At 38.8% G+C, this 24509-nt stretch overlaps 1 long non-coding RNA gene across 1 annotated transcript in view; it reads left to right on the forward strand.

Annotated features, from left to right (window-relative positions):
• The first annotated feature begins 10132 nt into the window (after positions 1 to 10132).
• The window catches only part of LOC136884862 (uncharacterized), a 37810-nt gene continuing 23433 nt past the window's right edge, over positions 10133 to 24509 (forward strand). The window contains exons 1-3 of the long non-coding RNA XR_010861424.2: positions 10133 to 10395; positions 15228 to 15379; positions 18860 to 18907. This is a non-coding gene — a long non-coding RNA (uncharacterized lncRNA). The remainder of the gene's footprint in view (positions 10396 to 15227; positions 15380 to 18859; positions 18908 to 24509) is intronic.

Here is a 24509-nt window from a genome sequence, read left to right on the forward strand (position 1 = left end):
GCACGCAATAAGAAATCTACTGGAAGATATACGTAACATCTTACGACAACCAAGGGGTAAATTTCACACAGTGTTCATAAATTTTTTCCCACGCCTTTGATAATCTTAAAAGAAACATTATATCGTCGAAGCTTGATTCTCTTGTTGAGGACAAGGCTCTCGCTATTCTGATCCATAACATGTTGATAAATAACACTGTCATCATTTCAGACAATTTAAGTTCATCGTGGGAGATCACGCAGACAAATGGCGCTCTAGAGGACGACCCTCTGAGTCCTTTATTGTTTAATGTAGCTATCTATGATGTGGTTCAAGCGATAAAAGAGGTGTCAAACGAAGTAACCATGCATTTATATGCTGATGATATGGTTCTACGATCACATGATGTTAAAGAGCTACAAAAAGCACTGGATGCACAGGAGAAGTGGACAGATACAAATGAATTGCAAGTGAACATTGAAAAGACTGTCTACATGATTTTCAGGAAGGGTGGACGAACATCCTCAAGTGACAAAGTGACGTATAAAGCGGAAACATTAAACGACGTAAACAGTTTTAAATATCTGGGCTTGACGATGCAGACGACAGTAAACACCTTTAGACTTCATATTAGACTACGCGCTGCGGCAGCTATGAAAACAATATTTGACATCAAGAATTTAAATAGATTATCTCTTAAGACGGCCATGACCTTGTTTGACGCAAAAATAATCTCTATTTTAACATATGGACTGGAAATCATTTGGGATAAGCTAACAAAGAATGACCTACACACTCTAGAAAAAATCAAAGCCCGATTCTTAAAGACGACCCTCTGTGTGTCCAGATTTACTAGATCAAGACTGGTTTGTGAACTTGCAAAAGAGCCTTTTTTAATTGAAGATTTGAGATTCAAGCTTGCTCTACCTTATACAGACCAATGGAAGAAACTCTTAGATGAAAGAGTGGCCAAAAGGAATGATATTTGTCCTGAATTCTATTCGACTGAAGCAATGACGAATAGAACTTGGACGAATACAAACCAGGATCTCCGACATTTTATCAGTTCTATGGCAATTCATGGATACCACTATAAACTCTGCAAAACCAGGATCTTCCATGAACCTGACGATAGTTGTGTGCGTGCACTTGTCCTCGTTACCATGTTGTGGAATGCTCTAAGAGAAATAGGCCTATAGTAGACTTATGCTTAAATGACATGTACTTGCTTTACGATATATACACAAATTGTGTGCTCTATTAAATTATATATATGAAGTTACAGAAAAATCACAGTCAACAGCCAACCCTAATCACAAAATTTAGTACGGAAATATCTCTCAAGGAGAAAAGTTTAAGTATCTAGGTGAAATTATTAAAAGCTCGCATCCGGGAGATAGTGGGTTCGAACCCCACTGTCGGCAGCCCTGAAAATGGTTTTCCGTGGTTTCCCATTTTCACACCATGGAAATGATGGAGCTGTACCTTAATTAAGGCCACGGCCGCTTCCTTCCCATTCTTAGGCCTTTCCTGTCCCATCGTCGCCATAAAATCTGTCCGTGTACAAGATGTTGTATTGAAAAGGTGGATCTTGTACAACTTAACTTATTGTTTTGTAATCTCTATTCAATACGGACCAAACATGAAATTCTTGACTTTAAATTATAACACAGTAGTTAAAACAGAAGCGCTGTATGCATCTGAAACCATTATAATTAGTTTCAAATCTCGAACAAAAACGATCGAAAACAAGAAAGGAAAATCCTCAAAAATATCTTGGGACCAAAATGCGAAAATGGGATTTGGGAGAAAAAGAAATCAATCAAGTTGCACAAAATATCACGGATACAATCAGGAGAAGGCGATTACAATTTTATGGTCACTTATGGATAATACCAGGCTCACAAAGAAACTTAGCCTTATCAATGAAAAATCACACTAATTGGCTAAAAGAAATCAGTGAAGACCAAACTGAAATGAAGAAACCATTCAAGGTAGAATAACATTCAGAACAATCACAAGTTTTCTGTAAAGCTCACCCGACTAAATAGGGGGATGGGCTGACCAACACAGCGAGAGCACGGATAGATACTGGTAAGAGAAGAAGAAAAGCAAAAATGTGCTAATAAGTTGAAGCGCGCTCGTTAGTTGGCATAACGAATACTTGCACTCTCAGAGACTATCTGAGGCGGTTTGGTCAATAAAGCAAAGGACAGGAAATGTGCTTACTTGGGAAATAGTAATAATTAATGTCATGAAAGTTCACTGTCATCATCTGTATTGTTCTGTGTGAGCACTCACTCTTCAAGAGAATTATTTCTAACATGGGAAAAGAACGCGAAGCGTCGTCTAGCCTGTTCTTCCATTATGTAGGGAGAGTAACACGATTTTTAGGCGTTCTGATCGGCCGTACCCCTATGTTTATACAAAACTCGAAGCAAAACTATCGTTGTTATTCGCCTCGATAAGCTTGCATTCTAACTTATTACTGCATAACAATCCGGGCTGTATTAATTACGTCCATCGCAGTTTAAAAATTGATAGATTTTCTTGTTATCGTGAAATCTGTGACCTTTTACGGGTGTCTCCTGCTGTCACAAGATGGAACAGTTTATCTGCAGCGAGAAGTGAGAATTTCTCTACGTGCCCTTTGCGAGGTGTTTCTCAACTTGCCGCCCAAGGTGATCTTCAAATGAGAGCTACACATTCGTGGTATATTTGGCGAAAGTCTCGGTTGCTTTTAATTAGTAGCACTATTACTCGCGAGCGGAGCTCAGCTGACACTCAGAGCTCTCATTTAAAATGAAGTTTAACCTGGGGCAAACAGGCGAGAGATTCAGGAATAAATAGGAGTTTTGTATAACATGAAATAAAGCAAAGAAAGTAAGGAAAACCGAGAGAGTGGCCCCTCGGTTTGGGTCAGCTTGCATTGCGGAGATAGTGCGTTCGAACTCCACCGTCGGTAGCCCTAAAGAAGGTTTTCCGCGGTTTCCCATTTTATACCAGGCTGCTCCTATATTACCAACTGAAGCTCTGCAAGGCGGATGCGCTCCCATACAGTAATAAACCATCAGCCTGTGCTAGCAATGTGTACATTCAAAGGGTCATTATCTAGATAAATAAAGGCGAATGGGACTCGTAGCTGTAGATCAACCTACCAACGGCCGTCCTTGACAAACCGGAGTTTGAACTAAATCAGTGACGTCATGAATGGTACATTCACCATACATTGGGTTTTTAACAATGGATCAGAAATTCCAAACTTCTGCAGCCTTTGTTCGTTTTCCAAGAGATAAGCTCATAGTTTTATGAGACCACAACTCCACCAATTGAGTAGCATCTGAACCACATTTGCGTGACCGTTTTCATTTCAATATTTTAAAACAACAACCCATGCCAATCTATCGTTGGTAAAATACGGAGTATAACAATAATTCCTCGTGGCAGTACCTGCCGTACCTGTGCTTCGCTACGTAATCCTATACTGTATGCAGAATCTAGGTTGAGTACTGTTCACGAAGTTTATATTATTAAATTGCATAGCCCTTAACGTTACCACACAAACGCGACGTGGAAGTCACCGGACCTCTTTTCTCATGTGAACACTTGAGTAGGGAATTTTCAGTGCACTGGCTGGCTCACTATCAGTCACAACCAAGTTGGAGAGTTTTCATTATGATGGTAGACCCACTTGCCTACTGCCAATCAGAATCGACTTAGGCAGTTTCCATTATCATGGCAGACACTCGCTCTCCACCTGCCGTTGTGGTTTTCCGAACTGAACGCAATATAAGTCATTAAAATGACCTCAGTACGAATGTTGCGATTACAAGCAATGTTATCATACCAACATAGTCGATTAAATGAAAAACAACACATTATATCTCTTTTAACGAACAGTACAACGCTGCCGATCTAACAGTCTAAAGTTGCAGAGCTCGATGGACCAGGCCACAGACAGTCGTTTTCCGGTTAAGTTTGCACACTGCTAATTCCAATCAGCGCCTCAGAGTAGCGATCGAATAGCTGGAATTCTATGATGAACCAGTGTGTAACGTGCGTGTAGTGTTTGGGTCATCAGTCCATAGACTGGTTTGATGCAGCGCTCCATGCCACCCTATCTTGTACTAACCTTTTCATTTCTACGTAACTACTGCATCCTACATCTGCTCTAATCTGCTTGTCACATTCATACCTTGATCTACCCCTACCGTTTTTACTCCCTACACTTCCTTCAACAACCAACTGAACAAGTCCAGGATGTCTTAAGATGTGTCCTATCATTCAATATATTCTTCTCGTCTAATTTAGCTAAATCGATCTCCTCTCACCAATTCAATTCAGTATCTCTTCATTCGCGATTCGATCTGTCCATCTCATCTTCAGCATTCTTCTGTAACACCACATTTCAAAAGCTTCTATTCTCTTTCTTTCTGAGCTAGTTATCGTCCATGTTTCACTTCCATACAATGACACGCTCCAGATGAAAGTCTTCCGAAACATCTTTCTCATTCCTATATCAATGGTCGAAGTGAGCAAATTTCTTTTCTTAAGAAAGCTCTTCCTTGCTTGTGCTAGTCTGCAGTTTTAGTCCTCCTTACTTCTGCCATCATAGTTATTTTACTACCCAAGTAACAATATTCATCTACTTCCTTTAAGACTTCATTTCCTAATCGAACATTTCCTGCATCACCTGCCTTCGTTCGACTGCACTCCATTACGTTTGTTTTGGACGCATTTATTTCCATCTTGCAGTCCTTACCGAAGACTTCGTCCATACCATTCAGCAACTTCTCGAGATCTTCCGCAGTCTCAGATAAAATAACAACATCATCTGCAAATCTCAAGGCTTTGATTTCCTCTCCTTGGATTGTGATTCACTTCCTACATTCCTTTTTGATTTCTTTTACTCGCTGTTCTATGTAAACATTGATTTCAGCAATTAGAACGAACGATCGAAAGAAAAACGAACTCAACAGCGAGGATAAACTAACTTCACGCACACTCTTCACAGGTGGTACGTAGCTCGTGGGGGTCTACTTGCAAGGAAAAATAGACGGGATTGTATTCCACTTACTGCTAGGGTCGCAGTTCTCCCACTCCAAGTCACTTAAAATTAAATTTAAAATTTAAAATTAAATTTAAAATTTACTTGTTACTAAATTTCTGTGCACGTGTAAGCATGTTGAGCCACTAGAGTTATCACCAGCCTGTCAAGAAATTAAAATGAAATTAAAATGTAGAATTGTGCAGCATTACCTGCGGACCCACGATCACGGGTTCGATTCCAAACAACAAAAGATGACACTAACCCTAAAAGTTTGCATTTCATTTTAGTAATCTACCTATAAAAAGAAAATGATATTACTCCTATAACAACAGCCCTGGTGTCTTCCTACAAGGCTGTAGAAGTAGGCGGGAGTGAAATACTCTACCAGCACTCCGTTATCTGTATAATTAAGCCAGAAGTATGGTGTCAGGAAGTATAAACGATGAGGAGGACATGGTTGTATGGAATCGAACCCGTGATTGTGGGTCGTATCACGTGTACGACGGCAGGTAATGCTGTAAAATTCTACATTTTAATTTAATAATAATAATAATAATAATAATAATAATAATAATAATAATAATAATAGTAATCATTCTTTTTTATTTCTTAATCCGATTATCCTCCAGGGTTGGTTTTCCCCGGGCTCAGCGAGGGATGCCACCTCTACCGCCTCAAAGGCAGTGTCCTGGAGCGTGAGACTTTGGGTCGGGGGATACAACTGGAAGGATAACCAGTTTCCGCCCAGGTGGCCTCACATGCTATCCTGAACAGGGGCCTTGTGGAGGGATGGGAAGATCGAAAGGGATAGACAAGGAAGGTACCTACCCGTCATTTGCCTGGAGGAGAAGTGGTAAACCACGGAAAACCATTTCGGGGATGGCTGAGGTGGGAATCGAACCCCCCTACTCAGTTGACCTCTCGAGGCTTAGTGGACCCCGTTCCAGCCTTCGTACCACCTTTTTCAAATGTCGTGGCAGAGCCGGAAATGGAACCCAGTCCTACGGGGTTGGCAGCTAAAATCACACTAACCATTGCGCCACAAAAATGGACAATAATAATAATAATAATAATAATAATAATAATAATAATAATAATAATAATAATAATTCATGTCTTCTGGAAAGGCTTGATGGTGACATAAACACTCAGTCTTCAAGCCAGGGAAATTAGGAGTACGAGGAGGTTGATTTCCGGGGAAGATCTGGGGTAGGTTTACCATTTTAAAATGTCAATGCATACTTCAGAACGATTTATCCAGTACCTGTTTTATATGTTCAACCGCACACGTCAGTCACGTTATACAATGTGACTTCAAAGAAACTTGAGAACAGTAATACTACAAACAATGAGTAAGATGCAAAGACGTGACATTGAGCGCACCGAAGGAGAGAAGCCTTGCCTACCTCTCCCCTCGGCCCCGCAACCACCAGACGAGGTGAAGTGAAGTGCGGTCACAAATCGAGCGACGGTTTTTTTCATTGTAAATGGAACGATGTGTCAGATGCTTACATTATAATGTAATTTAGATTTCCATCATTTTCATTTGAGGTTTGGGCTTCACCGATAGCCTAGGTAGCCCTCAGTATACGCCAGTGCCCTAAATGCAGATCACTGATGATTGATTTGATGTTCAAAATATCCTCCATTAGCATTAGGACTGAGATTTAGACCTAAAATTCCAAAATATCGATTTTTCAATTTTCCCATATTGATATACCCCTGATCATTTTGCGGTATTATTTTCTGTGCTCCGCCATTTTTAAAGGCTCGGCGTTACTTTTAAATGCCTGGCGAACAATTCTTTGTGTTGGTTTGCGACGTTCCCCCATTATTGTGATACCAGCTGTAGTTGCCCGGATAGTTAGTTACGTGTGAAGCGAATCTTCCTTATTGAGGTATTGATTGATATTTTACGATATATTTTAGAGTTATTAACATGTGTTTTATTTCAAGTGGAAGCTCGAATTGACTGGCTAGTATTTGATCCTGTAAAACAAATTAATGTGATAGGTACCTATATTCATAGATATGATGCACAGGATTTCAACTGTCATTGAGACTGTCACACAATACATTTCAGCGACACATAAACAATGGATTCGACATTAATATCGGTTATTTTCCATCATGTTTACATACCCCACCCCCAACGGGGTTTGGGATGTTTCATCTCCATTTTTTTTTTTTTTTTCAGATGATAAGTCATATGTGTAAGTTTCGTTGAGAGCTATTCTGGAGCATACCCAAATACATCTATAATCTCGGTTATTTTTACAATTATTTCACTACTTCTGTTTGCGGCTGAAGTATGACAACTATCCAGAGTACCCCTTGAGGCTGTTTTACCCCAACAGTATTTTTTCCAGATAACAGGTCATATGTGTACCAATTTTTTGAAAGTTATGCTGGAAGAAACACGCATATATTCGTAATTTCTATCATTTTGGACATTTTCTTTTTCACCTCCTCTCATCTCCATGCCGATGGGGGCTGAACATAGACTTCAACGACATCCGGAGTGTCATCATTCACCTCAGGGATCCTGTAAACTATGGGCTGTAAAATAATATTTTCCGTTGTCTATTATTTTTTTATCCAACTCCTCTTTCTGTGCTTTTTATAATCCACCTCCACCTCCAGGGGTGCTAGGGGTATCTTACCCCATAGTAATCTATGTGTACCAAGTTTGGTTGAGAGGAATGGTAGAACATACGTCCTTAACCTCGGAGTCTTTTGACATTTTCTTTTCTTTTCTTCACCCTTTCTCAGACGGCCCTCTCCCCTCCCAACTTTGTATTAAACAGCATCCAGAGTGTCACAGTTCATCTCACCCCCTCCCACCGCCACCACTAGGTGTGATAGGGTTGTCATACCTCCACGCAATTTGTCTCCTGATAGTAAGTCATAAGTGTACCAAGTTTGGTTGAAATCACTCCCGTACTCCCGAAAAGAATGGATTAAACACTACTATCAGTCGTTTTAGTTATAATTATATTTCGCCCCCTTCCCTCAGGCTTCTAGGGGTGTCCTTCCCCCACAGTATTTTTTCCAGATAGTAGGTAATATTTGTATCAAGTTTAATTGACAGCTTTGCCGGACCATACACACAAACATCTATATCTCGGTCATTTGGACATTTTCTTTTCTTCGCCCCTTATCGCCTCCCGCTGGGGCTCAACGTGGACTTAAACGACGTCCGTAGTGTCGCTATTCATTTGAGCGACCCCGAAAACTATGGACTGGACACTATTTTCGATTATATTGATACCTTACTCCCCGGTCGCCCCCACCCAAAGGGTGAACTTGCACTTTAAAAAATCCAAACTGTCACTATTGATCTCAGAGACTACGAAAACTGTGGATTTTACACTATTTTCTATTATGTTTATATCTCATACCCCCCCCCCCCCCCTCATCCTTTACCATAAAGGGAGCTGAACTTGCACTTATAAAAAATCCGTAGTGTCACTATTCATCTCAGCGACCCCGGAAACTATTTTCTATTATTTTTATATCTCACCCCCTCGCCCTTCACCCCTAAGGGATAAGAAATCTTGAGTGTCATTATTCATCTCAGCAACCCCAAAGTTATGGATCCGACACAATTTTCGATTGTATATTTTATATCTCACTATTCCCTCGCCCCTACCCCAAAACGGGCTGAACTTTGACTTATAAAAACTCCGGAGTGTCACTATTCATCTCAGCGACCCCATAAACTATGAATTCGACACTATTTTCGATTTTTTATAACTCATCCCGCTCGCCCCTCCTCCAAGGGATTAAAAAAATCCGGAGTGTCACTATTCATCTCAACGACCCCGAAAAGTATGGATTCGACACTATCTTCGTTTATTTTCATATCTCACCCCTCGTCCCCGCTCCTAAGGGTGCTTGGGATGTCTTACCCCCGCACGGTTTGTCTCCTGATACTAAGTTATCAGTGCACCAAGTTTGGTTGAAATCGCCCCAGTGTTGTTTTATTGTGTGGTTTGTTTTTTTTTTGCTTTACGTCGCACCGACAAAGATAGGTCTTAGGCGACGATGGGACAGAAAGGGCTTAGGAATGGGAAGGAAGCGGTCGTGGCCTTATTTAAGGTACAGCCCCAGCATTTGCCTTGTGTGAAAATGGGAAACCACGGAAAATCATCATCAGGGCTGCCGATAGTGGGGTTCGAATCCACTGTCTCCCGGATGCAAGTTCACCACTGCGCGCCCCTAACCGCACGGCCAACTCGCCCGGTCCAGTGGTTTAGGACATGTAACATATAGACACATGCAAACAATGACATTTAGTTGCTCTTCGATACGAATGGGTGATAACTCGTGTCCTCACACCGCTGATATTCTACATTTTTCACCATTTCTTAAATATTTTTTCACATCTAATACACAGCGAAATTTTTAAAACTGGGCAGACCTATCAAAGTTTCTCCTACGGCATAAAAGTACATCTCGATCACGGCATGTTGTATTGTTTTTTCCAAATTTGAAATCACACGCACGGTTACCAAGAAAGGCACTTTATAAAAATGGCGGCGTGTTCCCTATATACAGCCTTACTGCTGTCACCTAACGACAATCTGTCCATCAAGTCGATCTAGTCTTGGTGCAGCTTTACAATCAAATTAATTACATAAAATTACTCACCATGAAAAACTACCCATCGGCTTTGCTTCAAACCACTTCCTAAACCCTCGCAGGAGTAATAAGAACAACTTGTGAAATTTTCAGCGAAATCGGTCCAGTAGTTTAGAATCCGTTCGAGACATATATCCAAACATTCATTTTTATATAGACAGATGAAGATTTTGAAATTGCCTCAAAATCACCACGCCTGAATTATGCTTCTATCTGGTGTATAAAACTCATACTATTACTACGTATTCTATACAAAAACTAAATTTGTTTATAAATCTAAATCACATAAAATATGAAATCCATGCTCTTGCCTTAATTTTACGTTCAAATATAAGTATTTAACATTCATACAGGTATTTATAACTTATTTTGGTAGTGATTAATATATACAACAAATTAGTGACAATGAATTACTACTGTAGTATCCACGTGCGACTGTGTTTTGTTTACAAAGTAAGTATGGTGTGTATCATTCAAAAACAACCTGAAATTGACCGCACAAGGACATCTAAAATTACAACTGAAGAAGATTATGTCGATATAGATGTTAGCAGTAAAAGTGTGAAAAAGCTGACGTCATTTGCCATTACGTCTGAAAGTAGGCCTGATTCCCAATCACCAAGAGATGAGTTCATTTTGGTACACTCTGCCTCACTCTACCAACAACCTACCAACTGGTTATACACCTAAAATATGAAGAATGTACCACTCTTACTGTTCAGGTACGGGTTATTATTATTATTATTATTATTATTATTATTATTATTATTATTATTATTATTATTATTATTATTATTATTATTATTAGCAAATACATGGCAATTGGGAAATATTCTAGTGACAATGGTCACTGACAGTAGTGTAATAAAGTTAAAATATAATTACCGAACAAGAAGAAAATATTACGAGAAATACTACTAGTAGTTTAACACTGTAAATGCAGCATCGTCATATACAATACATAGGCAGGGTTTAGCCTATAAACTTTGTGTAAACTGTTCTGAGTGTGGTTCTGTCAACACCACCTATAGAGATGGCCTAGCAAATGGAAAATTCTAAATTCCCATGGAGGGAGTTGCTAGGCGGACAATAATTCCATTGTGAAGACTTATCTCCCGTATGCAGTTATCAGACTGTGCCTCTTATTAGGGCTTCTGATAAGTTTACCTGCATGCACCCCAGTGTCAGTGGGTAGGGTCTGACACATCCCACTCTGATGAGTCTAGTGTCAGACCTAAGACGAAACGCTGGTTAATAGAGCAAATGCCTGAAGGGCCTTACATCTGATATGTTTTTGACATTGCCTAGCAATACAAATACGATCATCGTGTGACGTCATGCTGCTACTACTATCCGAACTGTAAACAGCTGGTATAGCGTATTTTGAATGTTAATTTTGTTGGATGTATGAAAAAGTATAATTTTTGACTAGTGCGTGTGAATTTATGTTCTTGACTTGGTGGTAGGCCTACCTATTACTGTAAAAGGCATAATGCCTCATAAGTGCAGCGTGCCAAATTGTAAAGGCAATTATTTAAACTAACCGAAAGTGAATGTGTTCTCTTTCCCTGTTAATGAAGAACTGAGGTTAAAATGGATAAGAGGTATTCATTGGGAGGATTTTATTCCTACGGAACACTCTGCGGTATGTATAGTTTTGGTTTACTAAATTATTTCGATACGGAAATCATGTTAAGAGATTACGATCAGCATAGTTTATGAACAGGTGCATTCACTTTTCAATGTCATTGTCTTTTACGTATGCGAACTTCACTTTCAAAATGATGAGATTGAAAGATCCACAAGCATGTTCGATGAAAAGAACGGGAGGTTACTCACTGCTCCTTTGTCAAGTCCTAGATTGGTGAAAGGTTAGTTCATCATTCCTAGATAAAGCACAATAATGTTTTAGGACTATTCTTTGTTTCTGAATAGAATGCCACTTTCAATACAACAGTGTGACAACTAATTTTAAACATTTTAGATGCAGTTCCATCACAGTTTCCAAACTGGCCTCAGTATATCTCTAGAACCACTACTGCCTCCCGTGAAGATCCAGAGAAGAGGCGGCGTAGATTGGAAAACAGTGTTTAGAAAATTCTATTACTGACAGTGAACATGATGAGGCAATAACATTTGAAGACTTTGAGGAATTAAAGCTGAAAGTGAATGACATTACATTTAGTACTGAAAGGGATTTGCTCAAGAAAGAATCAGGTTTATATTTCAGTTTAATGAAGGAGGAACCTAACCCTCATTTTTCTTGTTGTGTTAAAATTTACATGCTTCATTATTTGTCAATAATGTAGAAATTAAATGCTGTAAAGAGGTGTCATTGCCCAGGCATGTTAAGAATCTCTGTATGCATCTTTCACTATGTCTAACAGCCAGGATATAAAAGAAACTTCGACTGTTCTTGATGGTTTTTTGCAACACTTAGAAAATAAGTTTCCTGAAAAGAAGCATATCGTCATTGCCGGGACAGAACCTCCAATGTGATAATATTTTGGGAGATGTACTAAATACTCACACAATATTGCACTTAGATGACAGAACCTTATCGGCCAAAGTTTTAAGCTAATATATTTCACATAGGGGGTTTTTATCCCAGCAGTGACGATATCTTGAGTTTCTTAAAAGAACAGTTATTCTTGCTACCCAAGAAGAGGGTGAAGAATTTACTCCTGGGAGTTAGTATTTTCTTCGTTAGCTCATTCAATTTCTCCCCATTGTTACAAATTTATTTGAGGATCTGGTAATTTAACTCTTCCTGCTCCACATACATTGCAAATAATATGGTCAAAGCTTGTAACAAACCCTCTGCAAGAAAAGAATGGCAATTATCTGCTCTCTATAAAGAGTAAATTTCCATTACTCTCCAGAAGACAAATTAGTACTGTTGTCGATGGATGAGCTTCATATCAAACCCCAGTTAGTTCACATTACAAAGATGTTGCTCATATTTTACCTGACACTATACAGAAGTGCCAATCTTTGAATTGGGTTATCAGTAATATCTCTCTCTCTTCAGAACATTTTCGACTCAGATCCAAAGCATAGGCCTACTTCTCCTTTCTCGATAATGACACTTCCTTCGCCCTTCCTGACATCAGTCTATTCACACCATTTCCACATTAGTTGTCAGTTCTGCGATAAAACATTCTTTGTAGCTTGTTTTGCACCCAGCGGGTGCTTTTCAGTGTAGGTTTTGCTGAAACATACTTCCCTCTGTGATGAAATTTTTGTTTTCTCAACAATAAGCGATTTCAATTTAGCTGTGTTTAATGTAGGCATGAATTGTCCATTGCATGTGATGATCAGTAGTGAGCCTGTACAACAAGAAGCACAGTTCGAATATCTTTGCCAGATCATAACGGAAAAACCTCAGACTCACACTGAAATAAATAAACAAGAATACCAACAGCAAAGCAAGCATTCAGAGAAAAAGTCCATTCAATGTCCCTCATCTTACCTAAAAGAGTAACTAAATCTTATGTTTGGTCTGTTGCGTAGTATTGTGCTGAGACCTGGATGTTAATCAAGAGTGATATTAAGAGGACAGGGGCCTTTGAGATTTGGTGTTGGCATTGGCTGGAGAAGACCAACACCGAGATGCTGAACATTGTCCAAGAAAAGAGACAGCTGTTGATCCAGATTAGGAAGAGAGAACTTTCTTGGATGGGACATAGGGATGTGTTGATGGAAATTTCAGGGAAACATCCTCGTGGAAGACCAAGAAAGACATTCAAGATGGCATTTCTTGTGAACTCAGGATGCAGGAGCTATGCAGAGGCAAAACATACTGTACTGCACAGTATCGACCTAACTGTAGAAGACTCATCCCAGGGGAAAACCAGTCAGTAGACTGAATTACTCAAAGAAGAAGAATTGTCTGATCTTTCCTATCAAAACTCCGTCTGTACGAGAGTTGGTACTTGCAGGTACGCTTAATACAGGAAATAAAACATTACTTAAGGATTTTTTTTACAAGTTGCTTTACGTTGTACTGACACAGATTGGTCTTATGGCAACGATGGGAAAGGAAATGCCTAGGAGTTGGAAGGAAGTGATCGTGGGCTTAATTAAGGTATAGCATTTGCCAGTTGTGAAAATGGGAAACCCCTGAAAACCACCTTCAGGTCGCCGACGGTGGGGTTCGAACCCACTCTCTCTCGTGCTGTGCACCCCTAACCGCACAGCCAACTCGCCCGGTTACTTAAGATTTTACAGTGAAGAAGAACAGAGTAGAGCTCCTTCATTCAGAATTAATTTCACAACGCTCACGGGTAGTAAAAGGCTGATGATGATGGTTGCTGTTTAGAGGTCATCGGACCGGTAGCAAAAGGAAGTAACGATCGAATAAATAACGTCGCCATCTCACAAGCAGTGAAACGAGGAGTTTTGATCAGTAATGCTCGAAAGGACTGGACTTTTTTTTCTTCTTTCCTTTTTTTTCGTAGAATTTTTTCGGGATAATGTAGCTTTTCCTTAATAATTTCTCCTTTGACGGCAATGCTGTAATCATGAGGCGAAATCTGTAACAATTACGGACAAACCATAGTAGTTGGCATCTCTGCACGAATATTCATGGTGAGGAATTATTTAACACTATGAAAATAATAATCCTTGGTTTGGAAGAAATAGGCTCTGAAGTACTGTAGTAGCAGTTATCGCAGATAACAGTGCTCTGAATAGGAAAGCAGTGTCTCTTCTTAGTGATCCGCCTGAATTGAAGCATGTTTACAGCCATCCCAATGACAACAACAGAAAGCTCTTTTATCATAGACACCATCCACATTTTAAAATGTGTTCAAAATTATTGGTTAAATGTAAAGGACCAGCAACTCTATTTCCCAGGCATAACTGACTAAGAGAAGATCCATGTTGCATGTTTTAGTGTGTTGAAACATCTACATTCATTAGAAATGAAGAATCTTCTAAAATATGAGTTCTTTCTGACGCCGAAAGCTTTGTGCCCAACAAATTTGGAACGTCAAAATGTTTCTTTGGCATTGAAAATTTTTAATCATCTCCTAGCTATTGCTCTAAAGGAAATAGGACCTAAGAAAAACTTGGAATGCAGGGAAAGTATGTGGTGGGACATAGTAAATGTCAAAACCATATGGAAAGGTGAATGTCTCAGGAATCCTTTTCAGGAGCCTATAACCACAGTCTCATATTTATTTATTGATGTCTTTATTTGTGGCAAAGTTAGGGCTCTTGGCCCTCTCTTACACTTAACCACATTATGCGGCTTGATAATGAATACAAACTTTAATATTCAAACTTAATACACTGTAGCCTATATAATATAACTTAATACAGGCTAAAACTAAAAATCTACATCCTAAGTCTAAAATGGACAAAATAAATTCAGTATTAACTAGTCTATGTGGAATTCATATAATATAACAGTAATTTATGTAAACTTTTGTCAGCTATTTACTCAAGACATTCACTCACACATAACTACATAATATAGCCTATGTATTGAAGAGGAAATCTTTAGACTGTCTTTTGAAGGTAATTAATGAGGAATAATTTCTAATTTCAGGGGTAAAGCCTTCCATATTCTAGCCCCCGACACAAGGAAAGAATTACTGAAGGCAGATGTATGGTGTGGAGGTATTGCAATTGTTGACCCAGAACGCGTGTCACGGTCATGAAAGGAAGATAGAAAACGGAAATTACTGGAGAGACATTCAGGTATATTTTCAGTCAAGAGTCGATAGATAAGGGTGGATACATGCAAATTTCTCTGCTGCTCTACTTTTAACCAAGAAAGTTGTACATGAAAAGGAGATACATGCGAGGCAAAATTCAATGAAACAATAAATCTAATGCAGGAGTTTAAAGCTCTCTGCAGTTTCTTATTTTGTTCACTGGTAGCATCCAGCAACACAACATCACAATAGTTAGTCAGTGTTAGAAACAGTCTTATTTTTAAGTTGAGAGGTAATACGGTCTGGTGAATCTTAAGGGGATGAAGTGATGAATGAACTTTCCTGCTTACATTAGTGACATGCTCATCCCAGTTTAAAGTTTCACTTATAGTGACTCCAAGGCTTTTTACTGATTTACAGAATGGGATAGCAATGCCATTTAGTTGAATAACTGGAAGTTGTCGACTGTGCAAATGGGTAAGCAGTTTTGTCTGCCCTAGTATGATAGCTTGTGTTTTCGTTGGGTTGATGGAGAGAGAATTCTCAGTTGCATAACAGCTGATCTGCTCTAAGTTTCAGTTCACATTTTCAATAGCTCCATTTATGTCATTCACTTTTGTGTGGCAGTAAATTTGAAGGTCGTCGCATAGAGATGGTAGTTGCAGTTTTCCAACTTAGAAAAGATGTCATTCAAATATAAAATAAATAACAGGAGGCAGAGTATAGAACCTTGTGGCACACCATTAACTTCGTACTTCCACTCTGTTCTCTTTTCATTCACGACAACACACTGTCGTCGGTTATGGAGGTAGGAAGTGAAAAAATTGAGAGCAGCGTGGCTAAGATGGAAGGAATGCAATTTCGCTATTAATATGTCCGTACTGATAGTGTTAAAAGCACTGCTGAAGTCTAGGAGAATGAGCACAGTCACTTTACATTCATCTATTGCTTTTCTTACATCATCCATAATTTTTAGAAGAGCAGTAGATGTACTATGTCCTTTTTTAAATCCAGATTGGAAGTGATAAAGTAATGAATGGTGCGTCAAATACTGGAGCAGTTGTTCATGCCTGAGTTTTTCTAAGACTTTCGAAAGTGAAGAAAGTATACAGACACGCCGAGAATTTGCTAGAGAGTTTTTTTATACTGGAAAAAATTAAAGCATCCATCCAAAGAGTTGGGAAGTAGCCTTCTGAAAGACATGAGTTACATATGTGGGTTAAAATTGGCAATACTACAATTAAAGGCGATATTTTGGTGTACTGTAGAAATGTATATATTTTCTAAACTTTTTCTTAAGTAGTAGTTATAGTACTCATTATTCATAATTATATTCTTAATGTACTCTACGTACGATTTATATTATATAGATGATATGATCTTTTTTAAGTGTGGTTACTTTTGATAATGCTATTACTGTTATTATTGTTCATATTATCATATTATTGTCCGGCTCCATGGGTAAATGGTTAGCGCGCTGGCCTTTGGTCACAGAGGTCCCGGGTTCGATTCCCGGCAGGGTCGGGAATTTTAACCATCATTGGTTAATTTCACTGGCACTGGGGCTGGGTGTATGTGTCGTCTTCATCATCATTTTCATCCTCATCACGACGCGCAGGTCACCTACGGGTGTCAAATCGAAAGACCTGCATCTGGCGAGCCGAACATGTCCTCGGACACTCCCAGCACTAAAAGCCATACGCCATTTCATTTTTTTATCATATTATTGTCATCATTAGTTATTATTAAGTGTTCTAGGTTAAGACTGGTTAAGTGTAAGAAAGGGAGTACATCCTTAACTTTGCCAGGATAAATAAAACATATTATTATTATTATTATTATTATTATTATTATTATTATTATTATTATCATCATCATCATCAACAAGGTAACGATGGAGGATATCGGGATCATGTTGAGTATTTGGAGAAGTTAGTGCATTGGTTAGATAGGTGGATGTCTAGTAATTGTTATGGAAGGCTCAGTAATGAGACACACACTGCATTAACTCTCTCTATGAACGGTTTATCAGAAATGGCAAATTATTTTCTCATTGATAAAGGTCACAGCTTTTTCTTGCCTGGAAAGGTGCAGACAGAGTGCAGACTTAGAAGCTCGGTTTGGTAAATATCGACAACTTGCAGGTAATACTAATATAAATGGTCCGTTATTGGACATTATAAATTTTCCAGCGAACTCATTCCTGGTTGTCAGCGTTTCGCCCCCCGTGTGCTAAGTTGGGCTCATCAGTTGGTACTTAGCAAACCCACCAAGACGCATGGCTGGTGCATACTGTGTAGGCCACTGCGTAGGCTACTTGGAGCCACCGGCAGTGCCAGTGCACTATGAGAAACTTTGTCTCATTACCAAATATTTCAGGTTCCCTAAGGGAATCAACATCTGTACCATCTGATGGCCAGGCAGGCATCAATTTTTGGTAATGACACAAAGTTTCTCATAGTGCACTGGCACTGCCGGTTGCTCCAAGTAGCCTACGCAGTGGTCTCCACGGTATGCACTAGCCATGCGTCTTGGTGGGTGTGCTAAGTACCAAGTGATGAGCCCAACTTAGCACAAGGGGGTGAAACGCCAGCAACCAGGAATGAGTTAGCTGGAAAATTTATAATGTCCAATAACGGACCATTTATATTGGTATTATAAAGTTACTCATTCGGGACAAATATTTCAGGTTCCCTATGGGAATCAACATCTATATCAACTTGCAGGTAGTCAGCACAATATATCTCTCCGGCAAATATATGAAGTTGAAAATAAATTGTGACTTCAGTCTGTTATGGAACTAAATGCTGCTATTGCTGATTGTGCAGAAGACAAGGAGTGTAATGTTGGTGTATTTGTGGAATATACAGCAGATGAAAATGATGTGGATGGGTTTGAAGAAGAATACTGCCCTCTGTTACATTAGCCTGTATCAGTGGATACTGTTCTTATGATAGAATGAAATGTTACAGCTGTGATTACTGTGAAGTTGAAACAGGTAATAGTGCTGCTGCCCATTCAAGCTTAATAAATGCAAATGACAGGGGAGGATTGTGTCATCCGCACAGTGATGTGATACTGTGTACATCATACTCTTTCATAATTATCAATAAATTGTTACAGGTGGATTTTAAAACAGTTTTTATATCATTCCAGTCAGTTGAATGTGTTGTTACAAGTAACTGTGAAATGTTTGTTCTCTGACATTTTTATGGGCCACAAGTGCCCGAGTCATAACAGATCTCATTCAACGGAACATTGTTCATACAGCTAGCAATATATTGATTAATAATTTTGTAAAGGACTTCAATGATGATGCTAAATCTAAAACTCTCTCAAGCATAAAGGAAGAATACTAATGCATTGAATTGTAATGTTTAGTGTAAATAGAGTACAGACTGCTTTTAGTGTAAGAACTATGAATAAACTTAAAAGCAGACAATTAGTTTGTACATTAAATTATCTTATATGTTTCTGTAAATGCTCTACGTAACTGTCAGTAATTGGTATTTTAAACTTCTAGGCCTACATTGATGAGTATGCCATGTACTGGATTTCATTCATTGAAAAGGTAATTATAGTATGATTGAGTGTGCATGCCAGTTTTTAGTTGATGTGTGTTAAGTTGTTCTTGTTTTAGTGGTAAGCTTTTGTGTCATGTACTGTATTTTGTTATTAAGGCAAATATGTGGAGTCATTGATTGTGCATGCCATTCTTATAGTTGGTGTGTTTTACAATGCTGCTGTTCTTGTTTAGAAATTGCTTTGTAAAATATCTTAGCCTATGAATTCATCAGTATCTGTGGGTTACTAGTTATTTCACTTTTCTCTTGAAATGAGTGTGAATATTTTGTAAACTACCAAACAAAGTACCGGGCGAGTTGGCCGTGCGTGTAGAGGCGCGCGGCTGTGAGCTTGCATCCGGGAGATAGTAGGTTCGAATCCCACTATCGGCAGCCCTGAAGATGGTTTTCCGTGGTTTCCCATTTTCACACCAGGCAAATGCTGGGGCTGTACCTTAATTAAGGCCACGGCCGCTTCCTTCCAACTCCTAGGCCTTTCCTGTCCCATCGTCGCCATAAGACCTATCTGTGTCGGTGCGACGTAAAGCCCATAGCAAAAAAAAAAAAAAACCAAACAAAGTATAGGGATAGCCGGGTACTTACATGTGTAAAATTTCCTTATTTAAACATTGGTTGGTTTTGCTGAATAATCCTTACATTATAAATGATCAGTAATACATCTTACATGTTTTGGTATGATAATTTCTCGCTAAAAATAAAGATTTAACCAATTGAATGTATGCGAGATAGCTAACTGTAAATCTGAACTGAAATAATCTGGTCAAAGTGTTTAAGTCACAAATGGCATGGCGTGCGCCCATAGCCTGTTCTCGGCCTTAGCACTGTGACGTCACAAATCATATTACAAGGTCTTCTGTATAAGTGGTGATCGTTCTGTCCAAATGAGAAATACTCAAGTCCTCAGGTGAAAGATGAAACTAAATCCCAAAGACACTCTTTTGAGATAAATAGAAGGGCTGTTTTATATTTTCAGGCACTAAAAACCTAGCATGCCCAACAAATTTGTTGGTGGTGCTCTGTAAACTAGCATGTGCCCTGTTAGTTATAATTTTACAATTTCTTCATTGGTTTCATTGTAAATAACTTTTAAATGCTCCAATTTGAATCAGTTTCTTGCAAATTGAAACTGGTAAAGGCAGAAAATTGTTTCTATATGATGAATGGCCCAGTCTCAAAAATGATAACTAGATTCATTAATAGGGAAATAAGTTGCTGGATAATAAGAATTGTGCTAGCTTCATCAATTTAGTGTGAATTACATTTTCAATATTTGATTAATTTTCATATAAAAAATATTAGAAAATATTTCTATGGAACAGTTCAAGATATAGTGATATAGTGGTTGTCTTGTCTGGCGCATCCACGTTGCGGGGGTGGGTATCCTCCACATCAGTAGGCTGGTGTGAAGGAGAGCTAAGTTCAGGTGAGGACCCAGTCTCACGGAGTATAACGTGGAACCCATGCCCAGGGTTACGGGTGAAGACCTTAACAGCATCTTAGGCAGAGAAGGAGACCTTCGGAATGGTGAAGGCTAAGGGAGTAAACCCCGAAAGAAAATCCTCGTATGCATTAGGCTTAGCAGGTCAGCAGATGAGTACATTTGTACTTGCTCTCAACCGTAATACAAGCCACGGATGGAAGTTTAAAAATGGAAATGGAATTGAAACTGACTTTCAACCTATTGGGTAGTGTTACGTACATTTAGTACGTGTTGAAGAGATATTAAGCACAGAACAAAATGGCCTACCGGACACCAGTGGTATCCGAACCCACAACCTCCCGATTTTGCGTTGGTTGCTCTACCAATTGAGCTATGGTGCTCTAGGCCATCTTTGTTCTGTTGGAAAGGTCTGGCACTACTGCCATCACTCTGTAGAGTGTGTTGAGGGCCAAGTCAATGAATATTGAAATTTCACAACCGCATTGTAATCACAACCGACTTTCAACCTATTAGGTCGTGTTACATACATTTAGTACGTGTTGAAGAGATGTTAAGTACAGAACAAAAACGGCCAACCAGACACCCACAACCTCTGGTTATAGTTGCACAGTATGATGGTAATGCTGATGTCTGTGCAAGTGTTAGATCAGTGAGAAAAAGAAACCCCAATTTGGAACAACAAATTTTTTTAACAATTAATGGGAAGGAAAATGAATTGATTGACCTAATTGAGAGACAAAAACTCTACATTCTGAGTTAGTTTCTTTCTTTCTTTTTTTTTGCTTTACGTTGCACCGACATAGATAGGCCATATGGCGATGATTGGACAGGAAAGGGCTAGGAGTGGGAAGGAAGCAGCTGTGGCCTTAAATAAGGTACAGCCTGGTGTGAAAATGGCTGAGTGTTGAGCTGCAGGATTTTTTTTTTTGAAGTTGCTTTACGTTGCACTACACAGATAGGTCTTATGGCGACATTGGGATACGAGAGAGCTAGGAGTGGGAAGGAAGCGGCCGTGGCTTTAAGTAAAGGAACAGCCCCAGCATTTTCCTGGTGTGAAAATGGGAAACCACGGAAAACCATCTTCAGGGTTGCCGACATTGGGGTTCGAACCCACTATCTCCCTATTACTGGATACTGGCCACACTTAAGTGACTGCAGCTATCGAGCTCGGTGACATCTTGGGATTAAGTGAAGTAAAATGGAAAGGAATGAAGAAACAAAGAAAGGGGTACACCTTGTACTGGATGGGTAACAGTAAAGAGAAAAGAAATGGAGTGGAATTTATAGTATATCAGAATGTTGAACCAATAGCTGAAGTTGAGTATGTAAATGAAAGAATTATAATAATGGACATACATGTAAACAAGGAACTACTGAAGATAGTAGAGGTGTATGCTCCGGAGACAGGATGTAGCGTGGAAGGAAAAGAAGATTACCTCAATGAACTGGAAACACATATTGTTGGAGATGGGATCATGATAATGGGAGATCTGAATGCCCATGAGGGAACTGGTAGAATGGGATATGAGAATGTTTTGGGCCCACGTGGGTATGGCAATAGAAATGAAGCTGGAGAGAAACTGTTGGACTTTGTATCAGAAATAATAAAGAACACATGGTTTATGAAGAGGAATAGCCATAAGATCAGCCGATATAGTTGGGATGGACAGTATGGAACACTAATCGATTTTATAACAACAGACCGAAAATGGGGAAAATACATCATGAATACAAAGATAATCCGCAGTGAAAGTATGGAAGGTGATCATAGATTATTAATTGCGGAATTAAAACAAGTAAAAATCCCTAAAATTGTACTGAAGAAGAAACCAAAGATCAGAATTTGGGAATTGGAGGAGGAGGATAAAAGAATGGCATTCCAAGATTGGATAAAAAGGAATTTGCCTAACATGGAAATATGAAGTGGAGAAGAAGAGTAGGACAATTTAAGACAGACATTTGTGGAAGCAGCAATTGAGGTATGCAGGAAAACAAAAGCAAAGGTTAAGGGAAAGAAGACACGGTGGTGGACAGACAAAATAAAAAAAGAAATTAAAGAAAGGATTAAGGTGAAGAAAGAAATGGATAAAGAAAGTCAAAAAAAGTATCAGAGGGATGAGAATAAGATAGAAAGGTTACATGTGGAAAACGAAAGTTTAAAACTACAAGTGAAGAGAAGTATCAAGAAAGAAAAGGAGAAATGTTGGGGAGAGTTTACCAACTAAATTGAGCAAGATAGTTGAGGAAATCAGAAACTATTATATAGAGTAATAAAATTGCAAGGAATAAATCAAGAAAAAATCAAGGTATTAGAGAGAAAAAATTGATCATAGTACATGTAGAAAAGGGTCTTCAAAAGGTGATAGCAAAGTATTTTGATTTAAAAAAAAAAAAAAAATGGATGACTGCTCGGAGGAAGAAGGAGATAAGAAATTGGAAAATAATAATAGATGGAGAAAAGGAAGAGAACCTGATAACATGGTTGGAACTTAAAAGGGCAGTGAAAAGAATGACCAAAGGTAAAGCAAGTGGAAAAGACAAATTCAATGCTGATATGATTAAGGCAGCAGGAAGCATTAGGCTTCAGTGGGTATACCAAGCCATCAATGCCGTATGCAGGGGCGTAGCCAGGGGGGGGTTACTGGGGGTTAGAACCCCCCCCCCATTGAACTTTCACAAAAAGAAAATAAATAGAAACTGACAGTAAACAATAAACTTCTTTTATGTGATCAAGATAAACTCCCTGCAATCTACTGCCTGTTGAGAGTGTTTGCCACCCTACCTGTCACCACTGCAGCCAGTGAGAGATCATTTTCAACATTAAGACGCCTTAAAACCTACCTCAGAAATACCACAAGTGAAAGTCGACTCAACGGGTTGGCTCCCTTGAACATTCACAGAGACATAGTTGTAAAACCAACAGATGTGTTAAATTTATTTTCTAGGAAGCCTCGAAAATTAGATTTTAGATTGTAAACTGAACATACCGTTTGAGATAAAACTGCTGACCTCGATCATATTGTTCTTGTTCTGTATTTTAAAGTAAGAATTTTGTAGTGTATTGCAATCTGAATATCACATACAGTAATTAACTCTTGTATCAGTATCCTTATGACAGTCATGCATGCGCGTACCAGACACGCACACGCACAAGCACAAGCACTTTCATTATGTTATATCTTAATTTTGTAACTGTAACCCCCCCCATTGGCCGATCCTGGCTACGCTACTGGCCGTATGGAAGGATAAAAGGATACCTGAAGATTGGCAACAAGGAAGCATTGTTCAAAAAAGGAAATAGGAAGAAATGTGAAAATTATAGAAGGATAACCCCATTATCACATGGGCTAAAAATAATGGAGGAGGTCATAGACAAAAGACTGAGGGATATAATAGAAACACAGTTAGAGGAAGAACAATATGGCTTTAGACCGAATAGACCAACAATAGACTTGATATTTACAGTGCGAACGAAAATGGAAAAACATCTGGAAAGGAACAAGGAAATCATATTCGTATTTTTGGATTTGGAAAAAGCTTATGATACAGTTAAGAGAAAACATGTATGGGAATGCTTATTGAAAAGGAATGTACCAAAATCATTAATTAACAAGGTAAAAATGTTATATCATGAGAGTAAAAGCAGTGTACAAGTGGGGAGTGGTGACTCTGAAACATTTTATACAAGAAAAGGTCTCAAGCAAGGAAGTGTGTGTATTATATTGATGAATGAAATCATAAAATGTATAAAATAGAGTATCAGTAGTGATGAAGTGAATGCTTTGGTACTTCCAGATGATGTGCTGATTTGGGAAAAGGAAAAAAAGGAAGTACAAAGGAGACTGGACATTTGGAATGAAAATCTGAAGGAGTTTGGAATGGTAATTAGTAAAAAGGAAAACTGTAGTCATGCACTGTGGAAAAAAGAAGAAAAGAGAAGCCAAGTGAAGATAGACGGAGAACGGTTAGAGAATGTAGAACAGTCTACATATCTGGGTAGCATTATTAATGGAAGTAATGAAATCAACCTTGATATTGGTAACAGACTAAGTAAAGGTACAACATTTCATCATCAAGTCAGAGAGGATGACAAAGTACCCAGGAGAACAAAATTAACATTATTTAAAGAGTATTTCATACCATACGGA

This window comes from Anabrus simplex, chromosome 13 (assembly GCF_040414725.1).
Source record: "Anabrus simplex isolate iqAnaSimp1 chromosome 13, ASM4041472v1, whole genome shotgun sequence".
NCBI lineage: Eukaryota > Metazoa > Arthropoda > Insecta > Orthoptera > Tettigoniidae > Anabrus > Anabrus simplex.